At 48.5% G+C, this 11,298-nt stretch overlaps 1 protein-coding gene across 2 annotated transcripts in view; it reads right to left on the bottom strand.

Annotated features, from left to right (window-relative positions):
- The window catches only part of LOC136674274 (protocadherin alpha-C2-like), a 61,220-nt gene that overhangs the window by 30,918 nt on the left and 19,004 nt on the right, over positions 1-11,298 (bottom strand). The window lies entirely within an intron of this gene.

The following is an 11,298-nucleotide window of genomic DNA, read 5'->3' as shown; positions in this document are numbered from 1 at the left end:
ACACTAACCCAGTCACTCACACACTTACACTCACACTAACCCAGGCACTCGCACACTTACACAGTCACTCACACACTCACCCAGTCACTCACACACTTACGCTCACACTAACCCAGTCACTCTCACACACACCCAGTCACTCACACACTTACACTCACACTAACCCAGTCACTCACACACTTACACAGTCACTCACACACTCACCCAGTCACTCACACACTTACGCTCACACTAACCCAGTCACTCTCACACACACCCAGTCACTCACACACTCACCCAGTCACTCACACACTTACTCTCACACTCACCCAGTCACACACACTCTTACACTCACACTCACCCAGTCACTCACACACTTACACTCACACTAACCCAGTCACTCTCACACTTACTCTCACACTCACCCAGTCACTCACACACTTACACTCACCCAGTCACTCACACACTTACTCTCACACTCACCCAGTCACTCACACACTTACACTCACACTCACCCAGTCACTCACACACTTACACTCACACTAACCCAGTCACTCACACACTTACACTCACACTAACCCAGGCACTCGCACACTTACACAGTCACTCACACACTCACCCAGTCACTCACACACTTACGCTCACACTAACCCAGTCACTCTCACACACACCCAGTCACTCACACACTTACACTCACACTAACCCAGTCACTCACACACTTACACAGTCACTCACACACTCACCCAGTCACTCACACACACACCCAGTCACTCACACACTCACCCAGTCACTCACACTAACCCAGTCACTCACACACTTACTCTCACACTCACCCAGTCACACACACTCTTACACTCACACTCACCCAGTCACTCACACACATACACTCACACTAACCCAGTCACTCTCACACTTACACTCACACTCACCCAGTCACTCATACACTCACCCAGTCACTCCCACACTTACACTCACACTAACCCAGTCACTCACACACTTACTCTCACACTCACCCAGTCACACACACTCTTACACGCACACTCACCCAGTCACTCACACACTTACTCTCACACTAACCCAGTCACTCTCACACTCACCCAGTCACTCACACACTTACACTCACACTCACCCAGTCACTCACACACTTACACTCACACTAACCCAGTCACTCACACACTTACACTCACACTAACCCAGGCACTCGCACACTTACACAGTCACTCACACACTCACCCAGTCACTCACACACTTACGCTCACACTAACCCAGTCACTCTCACACACACCCAGTCACTCACACACTCACCCAGTCACTCACACTAACCCAGTCACTCACACACTTACTCTCACACTCACCCAGTCACACACACTCTTACACTCACACTCACCCAGTCACTCACACACATACACTCACACTAACCCAGTCACTCTCACACTTACACTCACACTCACCCAGTCACTCTCACACTCACCCAGTCACTCTCACACTTACACTCACACTCACCCAGTCACTCTCACACTTACACTCACACTCACCCAGTCACTCTCACACTCACCCAGTCACTCACACACTCACCCAGTCACTCACACACACACACACCCAGCCACTCACACACACACCCAGCCACTCACACACACACACACACACCCAGCCACTCTCACACACACACACACCCAGCCACTCACACACACACACACCCAGCCACTCACACACACACACCCAGCCACTCACACACACACACCCAGCCACTCTCACACACACACCCAGCCACTCTCACACACACACACACCCAGCCACTCACACACACACACACCCAGCCACTCACACACACACACCCAGCCACTCACACACACACACACCCAGCCACTCACACACACACACACCCAGCCACTCACACACACACACACCCAGCCACTCACACACACACACACCCAGCCACTCAGAGACACACACCCAGCCACTCACAGACACACACCCAGCCACTCCCACACACACACAGCCACTCACACACACAGCCACTCACACACACACACCCAGCCACTCACACACACACCCAGCCACTCACACACACACACACACCCAGCCACTCACACACTCACCCATTGGTTTTGGGTGAAACCATAATTGCTTTTTTAAATCATGAATAATGACATGTGAAAAGAAAACTATTTCCGGCGGGTACTGTATTCACTGCAGGTTTTAAAAAACACCCCCATCCCACCCTGCCACACACACACACACACACACACACCCTGAGCTCACACTGAGAAATCTGCATAACACAGACCTGAGAGCTGACTCCGGCTTTTTACTCAGTAAAAATAGCAGCAGCCTCCACTTTGTGTCAATAGCTGAGGAGCAGAGTCTGGAACATTTAAAACACCAGGAAAGAACAGAGACACTGCTTCACAGAAATCACTCCATCACACACACACACACACACACAGCGAGAAAGAGAGAGAGAGAGAGAGTGAGGGGTGAACTATGCAGTGTCTACAGCTCATTAAAGCTCCATGGAGATGAGGATGGAGGATGATCTTTGTGTGGTGTCAGTGTGTATTGGATGAGTGTGTGTGTGTCGTATCAGTGTGTATTGGATGAGTGTGTGTGTGTCGTATCAGTGTGTATTGGACGAGTGTGTGTGTGTCGTATCAGTGTGTATTGGACGAGTGTGTGTGTGTGTGTGTGTGTGTGTGTGTGTGTGCTGAATGAATATGTGTTGGATCAGAATGCATTGAATGAGTGTGTGTGATGTATCAGTGTGTATTGGACGAGTGTGTGTGTGTGTGTTGTATCAGTGTGTATTGGACGAGTGTGTGTGTGTGTGTGTGTTGTATCAGTGTGTATTGGACGAGTGTGTGTGTGTGTGTTGTATCAGTGTGTATTGGACGAGTGTGTGTGTGTTGTATCAGTGTGTATTGGATAAGTGTGTGTTGTGTCAGTGTGTACTGAATGAGTGTGTGTGTGTTGTGTCAGTGTGTACTGAATGAGTGTGTGTGTGTTGTATCAGTGTGTACTGAATGAGTGTGTGTTGTATCAGTGTGTACTGAATGAGTGTGTGTTGTATCAGTGTGTACTGAATGAGTGTGTGTGTGGTGTATCAGTGTGTATTGGACGAGTGTGTGTGTGTTGTATCAGTGTGTGCTGAATGAATGTGTGTTGGATCAGAACGCATTGAATGAGTTTGTGCTGGATCTGTGTGGACTAGATAAGTGTGTGTTGGATCTATACGTGTGTGTGTGTGTGTGTGTGTGTGTGTGTGTGTGTGTGTGTGTGTGTGTGTGTTAGATCAGTGTGCACTGGGTTTAATCCTGATATCTCCCTCAGCCAGCCGGGCCCAGCAGAACCGAACTGGGACATTTTCACGCCTCACTTTTACAGCCTTTACATTAATACAGAACCTCATCCACATTCCCTCAGCACAACCAGAGCAGGACTGACCCACCAGAGGAACATGAGCCTGAGAGAGAGAGAGAGAGAGAGAGAGAGAGAGAGAAAAAACAGTCCCTCTCTCCTTTCACTGAAGCTTCATGTATTTTCATCTATAAATAGCTCCAATCCTCACAAACTGTACAACATCAAACAGCCACAGCCAGGAAACTCATTGCCAACATTGATACAGACATTTCACATAGTTATTACACATCTATAACATGAAATCATATCATTATTCATCTTCTACAACCTCCTTATTCTGACGAACAATACTTGTGTATAGTATCAGACACTCACCCAGTCACTCACACAGTCACACTCACCCAGTCACTCAGTCACACTCACCCCGTCACTCACAGTCACACTCACCCAGTCACTCACACACTCACCCAGTCACTCACTCACTCACCCAGTCACTCACTCACTCACCCAGCCACTCACCCACACAGTCACCCAGTCATTCACACACTCACCCACACACTCACCCAGCCACTCACACAGTCACTCACCCAATCACTCACACACTCACCCAGTCACTCACACACTCATCCAGTCACTCACACAGTCACTCACACTCACCCAGTCACTCACACACTCACACTCACCCAGTTACTCACACAGTCACCCAGTCATTCACACACTCACCCACACACTCACCCAACCACTCACACAGTCACTCACCCAGCCACTCATCCAATCACTCACACTCACCCAGTCACTCACACACTCACCCAGTCACTCACACCCTCACCCACACACTCACACAGTCACTCACACACTCACACTCACCCAGTTACTCACACACTCACCCAGTCACTTACACCCTCACCCACACACATACACCCAGTCACTCACACACTCACCCAGTCACTCACACACTCACCCAGTCACTCACACACTCACCCAATCACACACCCAGTCACTCACACACTCACCAAGTCACTCACACTCACCCAGTCATTTACACACTCACCCAGCCATTCACACACACACCCAGCCATTCACACACACACCCAGCCACACACACACTCACCCAGCCACACACACACTCACCCAGTCACTCACCTGTGGAAAGTTTCACACACTCTGACGTGTGTGGATTGTCTAAGAAAACCGAAGCACCCGGTGGACACCCATACAGACACAGGGAAAACACAGCACACTCCTCACAAACAGTGACCCGAGGAAAGGAGTAAACCCAGGACCCAGACCCTGCAGCACCACCTTGCTGCAGATTATTAAGTAATAATCAGGAGTAAAATGCTGAGATGTAAAACTGAAGAATGAATGATGGCAAAGTGAATAAATACAGACACAAACACCGCTGCAAACTGTCCACTGCCCTGGAGCTGAAATCCTAGGACACCACACCAACCAAACCAAACACAACCAGTGTGCTCACCATCCCGGCGCTGGTGAGGGTGTGTCCCCGTGTGAAGGTGTCTCCTCCGTTGATGCTGATGAGCTCTGCGTCTGCAGGCGGAGGGAACGGCGAGGGGAAGACCACCACGTCACTCTTCAGCGTGTCCGAGCTGAAGCACACGTCGTACTGCTGAGTGGCTTTGGAGTAAGACCAGCTCCCGTCAGGGTGCGCGGTGACCACCGGAGCGCCGCAGGAGCCCAAAGCGCCCCCGGAGCCGCAGCATCTGGCCGCCGCTAAAGCCGCGAGGCTCAGCAGGAAGAGCCCCGACACCGAGACGATAGCGATGAGCAGATACAGGTTCAGATCAGAGAAAGCCTCCTCCTTCAGCGGCACCTGTCTTAGGGAAGGCTGCACGCGCTCCACGCTCTCCACCACCACCACCTCCACGCTGGCCGTGGCCGAGAGGGAGGGCTCTCCGTGGTCGCTCACCGTCACCACGAGCGCGTGGCTCTTCAAGTCGTTGTCGCTCATGCGTCTCTTAGTCCTGATCTCTCCGGAGCTGCTCCCGATGCGGAACAGGTTAGTGCCCTTAGCTTCAGTGAGGTGATAAGACAGCAGCGCGTTGTAGCCACAGTCCGCGTCCACCGCTCGCACTTTAGCCACAAAGTAGCCCGCCTCAGCAGAGTAGGGGACGCTCTCGGTGCTCACTGAGCCGGCTTCAGAGTAAGGAGCTAGAAGAACGGGACTGTTGTCGTTCTCGTCCAGGACGAACACGCTCACGCTCACGTTGCTGCTCAGAGGAGGAGAGCCGCTGTCCGTGGCCTGCACCTGGAACCGGAGCATCTTTGTCTCTTCGTAGTTGAAGGACTGTAGACTGTACATCTGCCCTGTCACTGAGTTAATGCTTATAGACGTGAGTCCTGTGGCTTTGTTTTCTAAGAGAGAATATGTTATATCTGCGTTTTCATTTGCATCTTGGTCAGCGGCGGACAGGGCGTATAAAAGAGTCCCCGGCGCTGTGTTTTCTTTCACATACACGTCGATATTTCTTTGGCCAAAGGTTGGTGCATTATCATTAACGTCTGAGACCTGAACTTGAAACACGCTGGTGCTAGAGAGTGGTGGCACCCCTTCATCTGCGGCTACAATGGTTATTTTATACTGAGAAACCGTCTCTCTGTCCAGCTGTCCATCAAGAACAATGGAGTAGTAGTTCTTATAAGTGGACTCAAGTTTAAACGGCAGTTTCCCAAGCAGTTTACAGCTCACCTTTCCGTTCGGTCCTCCATCCTTGTCCGAGATGGTCACGAGGGCCACAGCGGTGCCAGCTTTGGCATCTTCCTTTAGAGATGTTAATAACTGTGTTATGACAATTTCTGGTGCATTGTCATTAACGTCTACGACTTCGACCAGAAGTTTACAGTTAGCCGTCATTGGGGAAGAGCCTTTATCGTGAGCTTCGACTCTGATTTCATAGAAAGGCTTATCTTCGTAGTCAATATCTCCTTTAACTGCGATATCTCCAGTTTCAGAGTCGATTGAAAACATGTCCAGACTCTTCTCTTGGCCGTGGCTGTTGAACAGGTACCGGATCTCCGCGTTTGGACCCTCGTCTGGGTCAGTAGCGTTTAACGTGACGATCTTAGTGCCTCGGGGTGTGTTCTCCGTCACTCGCACTTTGTAAAGAGAGCTGCCGAACACCGGAGCATTATCGTTGATGTCCAAAACGTTGACTATAACATGCAGAGACCCAGATTTGGGCGGTTTCCCTCCATCAAAAGCGGTCAGAACCAAACGAATCACTGCTTCTTTCTCTCTGTCCAAAGCTTTACGGAGCACAAGCTCCACAGACAAGCCATGCTCCCCACCGCTGTTAACATCCAATGAGAAATGTTCACTCTGGCTCAGTTTGTAGCTTCTCACAGACAGAGAACCGTCATCGGCATCGAAAGCACTGAGCAAGGAAAACCTGGCCCCAGGCTGCACCGACTCCGATATGTTCAACACCTGAGCCGTCAGCGGAAACACAGGAGCATTGTCGTTAACATCCAGGACATTGACCACGACCCGGTGAAGGCTCAGAGGGTGATTCACTATAGCTTCAAAATTCAAAGAGCAAGAGGGAGCAGAGGAAGGATTGGGACACAGCTCCTCACGATCCACCCTCTCCTTCACGTACAACACACCATTCTTCAGATTCACACCAAAATACCTGCTGCTGGAGCTGGGCACCAGCTGAAACGCTCTGGCTTCCAACTCGTGTGTGTTCAGATTCATGTCCTTCACCAGATTCCCGACCACCGTCCCGATGTTTACTTCCTCAGAGACGGAGTACACGATCTGACCCTCCCCTCGAGCCAGGAGAAGCAGCACAGGTGACAGAACCAGCCATCGGACAGAGGTGCAATCACTTCCAGCCATGCTTTGGCTTCCAGTAGAACAGACCAGACTCACACTAAAAGATCCTAGTAATCCACTGACACACCGTGGAAACCTCTTCTGCAGTATGACGCCAGAAAGAAGGGGGTCTCGGCTCCGCTGATGGAGACTACAGATCATGTGACCATGCACCAGCAGGCGGAAGCAGTGGGTTTTAAAATGGTTTCATGGTCTGCAGTGCCACCAAGTGGAGAAGATCTTCCACAAAACCAACTGCAGAATAACCCCAAACTCCCCAGCACTTCTTTTAGAATAAAAAGTAATGCACCTTCTTCAATTTGTGATGTATTAAAGAAACATATCAGTCACAGATGAGCAGTAAAATCACCACAGGGTCACTATACTTCCTCTGAAACCAAGGGTATCTGTAGGTGGTTTGTCTCTTCTTTGCTGCACCAACAGCTTCTACTCTTCAGAGTAAACCAGTAAACTCAGGTGCTGATGCTGCATGTTTGGCTCAGCATCTCAGAAAATCATCCTAAAATACCAGATGGACGTATGTGAACCTGAGAACCCAGTTTAAGGCATCCCATTTTAAACCTTCTCAGTCAGATTTAGCATGGGGCATGGTAACTTTAAGCTCACGTACAGTGGCTCCAGAATATCTCCTTTCATTCTACATGAACACATCTGGGTCCACATTAAGGCAGCTAAATTAATTGACTAAAAAGGCTGTTTACATACTGTTGTATATGGCATTTTTAAATAAAAAAATCTAAAATGCATTAGTATATATTGAAATAAATGGTATATTGTAGCATACAACACCCGACTACACCATAATACACCACACTAAACCATACCACAACACACAATAAATATACACCACAATGCAATGTAGTACACCCAACAGCACCATACCGAAACACTCTACATCACACTACACTAGACAGTACCATAGTATACCTCAGTACACCCCAGAACACGCCATCCCATAATATCCCCAATTACATCATAGAACACGCCATCCCATAATACCCCCCACTACAACATCATAGAACACGCCATCCCATAATACCCCCCACTACAACATCATAGAACACGCCATCCCATAATACACCCCACTACAACATCATAGAACACATCATCCCATAATACCCCCCACTACATCATAGAACACGCCATCCCATAATACACCCCACTACAACATCATAGAACATGCCATCCCATAATACACCCTACTACAACATCATAGAACACGCCATCCCATAATACCCCCACTACAACATCATAGAACACGCCATCCCATAATACACCCTACTACAACATCATAGAACACGCCATCCCATAATACCCCAGTACAACATCATAGAAAACGCCATCCCATAATACCCCCCAACTACAACATCATAGAACACGCCATCCCATAATACCCCACTCTACAACATCATAGAACACGCCATCCCATAATACCCCCCAGTACAACATCATAGAACACGCCATCCCATAATACACCCTACTACAACATCATAGAACACGCCATCCCATAATACACCCTACTACAATATCATAGAACATGCCATTCCATAATACCCCCCACTACAACATCATAGAACACGCCATCCCATAATACACCTTACTACAACATCATAGAACATACCATCCCATAATACCCCCAACTACAACATCATAGAACACGCCATCCCATAATACCCCCCTCTACAACATCATAGAACACGCCATCCCATAATACCCCCCACTACAACATCATAGAACACGCCATCCCATAATACCCCCCTCTACAACATCATAGAACACGCCATCCCATAATACACCCTACTACAACATCATAGAACACGCCACCCCATAATACACCCTACTACAACATCATAGAACACACCATCCCATAATACACCCTACTACAACATCATAGAACACGCCATCCCATAATACACCTTACTACAACATCATAGAACATACCATCCCATAATACCCCCAACTACAACATCATAGAACACGCCATCCCATAATACCTCCCTCTACAACATCATAGAACACGCCATCCCATAATACCCCCCACTACAACATCATAGAACACGCCATCCCATAATACCCCCCTCTACAACATCATAGAACACGCCATCCCATAATACACCCTACTACAACATCATAGAACACGCCATCCCATAATACACCTTACTACAACATCATAGAACATACCATCCCATAATACCCCCAACTACAACATCATAGAACACGCCATCCCATAATACCTCCCTCTACAACATCATAGAACACGCCATCCCATAATACCCCCAACTACAACATCATAGAACACGCCATCCCATAATACCCCCAACTACAACATCATAGAACACGCCATCCCATAATACCCCCCACTACAACATCATAGAACACGCCATCCCATAATACCCCCCACTACAACATCAGAGAACATGCCATCCCATAATTCCCCCTACTACAACATCATAGAACACGCCATCCCATAATACACCCCACTACAACATCATAGAACACGCCATCCCATAATACCCCCCTCTACAACATCATAGAACACGCCATCCCATAATACACCCCACTACAACAGCATAGAACACGCCATCCCATAATACACCCCACTACAACAGCATAGAACACGCCATCCCATAATACACCCCACTACAACAGCATAGAACACGCCATCCCATAATACACCCCACTACAACAGCATAGAATACCCCCTACTACAACGTCATAAAACACGCCATCCCATAATACACCTTACTACATCATAGAACACGCAATCCCATAATACCCCCCACTACAACAGCATAGAACACACCATCCCATAATACCCCCACTACAAGACACTGCGCTGTACTACACCATGTTACAACACATTACACCACACCAACATCAACTACAACATAAACTACACTGTTCCACACTGCAGAATAAATCCCTGTTATAATAATACTATACTCACACTGGTGAGTGTCCGGGGAGCGATAGAAAACAGAGTCAACCAAACCTTCACAGCAGGGAGTTGGAGAGGCATGCTTTCGACTAAACGTCTCTCTTTATAATGATCAGTGAAAACAAGTTCATGCACATCGTCCATGCCGTAGTGGGTGCTAAAGGTGTCAGGGGTGGAGAAGTGCAGAGGAAACATTGGATAAAGAACTAAAGCCTACGCCTCAGTGCTGTGACTCCAGTTAGTCATCACTGAGACTTTCTAACGGACTAGAGACTGTGTTCAAACCCCCAGCACCTTTAATCCAGTCAACGCTTTGGCATGCAAACATATGAACATCACTCCCTTACCTTCCCACAGCAGGGCGTGTGTCCGAGAGGAAGGGTCTCCTCTGCGTCTGCAGGCGAGGGAACGGCCACCACGTCAAAAGCCTCCTCCGTCAGCGGCACTCGTCTTAGGGAAGACTGCTCCACACTCCAACAAAATGACATCATTACACCAGTTTTAGGGGCTACGACCCGCTTAGAACTTCTTTAGCCCCCAAACACGCTGTGACATAAAACATGGGGTTGTCCCAAACTCAGACGTTAAAAGACGTGTTCAGACTGAACTCAAACGGGTCGCGGTTTGATCCTCATTTCTGAGGCTATTAAGACAATGATTTATTTAAAAAAAAAGGATAGACACCATCATAACAGACGTGTGACACATTAATAGCTTCAGAAACACCATCTGATTTCCAAACACTCAGCAGAATCAGTAGCAGTGTGAGTTCCAGTCGGTGCCTTCTCTTGGACTTTGTACAAACTCTGGCTAAATGCTGGAGTGTTGTCATTAACGTTCACCACATTAACTATGAGCTCCCACCCCCCAGGAGCACTCCCACCCTCTACATCAGTGAACGTGAGTCTGCACTGAGTCTGAAGCTTTCTGTCAGACGCTCAGCTGAGACACCTTCTCCAACACTTTCAACAGTCAATGAGAAATGACCATCAGGACCAAGCTTTTAGTGATTCTTTACAGACAATCACTCACTCACTCACTCACACACACACACACACACACTCCCACTCACCCAGTCACTCTCAAACACACACACACACCTGTGGACACTTTCACACACTCACCCATTTACTCTCTCACACTCACACACACACACAGTCACTCT

The sequence above is a fragment of the Hoplias malabaricus genome, chromosome 18 (genome assembly GCF_029633855.1).
Source record: "Hoplias malabaricus isolate fHopMal1 chromosome 18, fHopMal1.hap1, whole genome shotgun sequence".
NCBI classification, from domain to species: Eukaryota; Metazoa; Chordata; class Actinopteri; order Characiformes; family Erythrinidae; genus Hoplias; species Hoplias malabaricus.
This window is presented reverse-complemented; position numbering and strand designations above follow the sequence as displayed.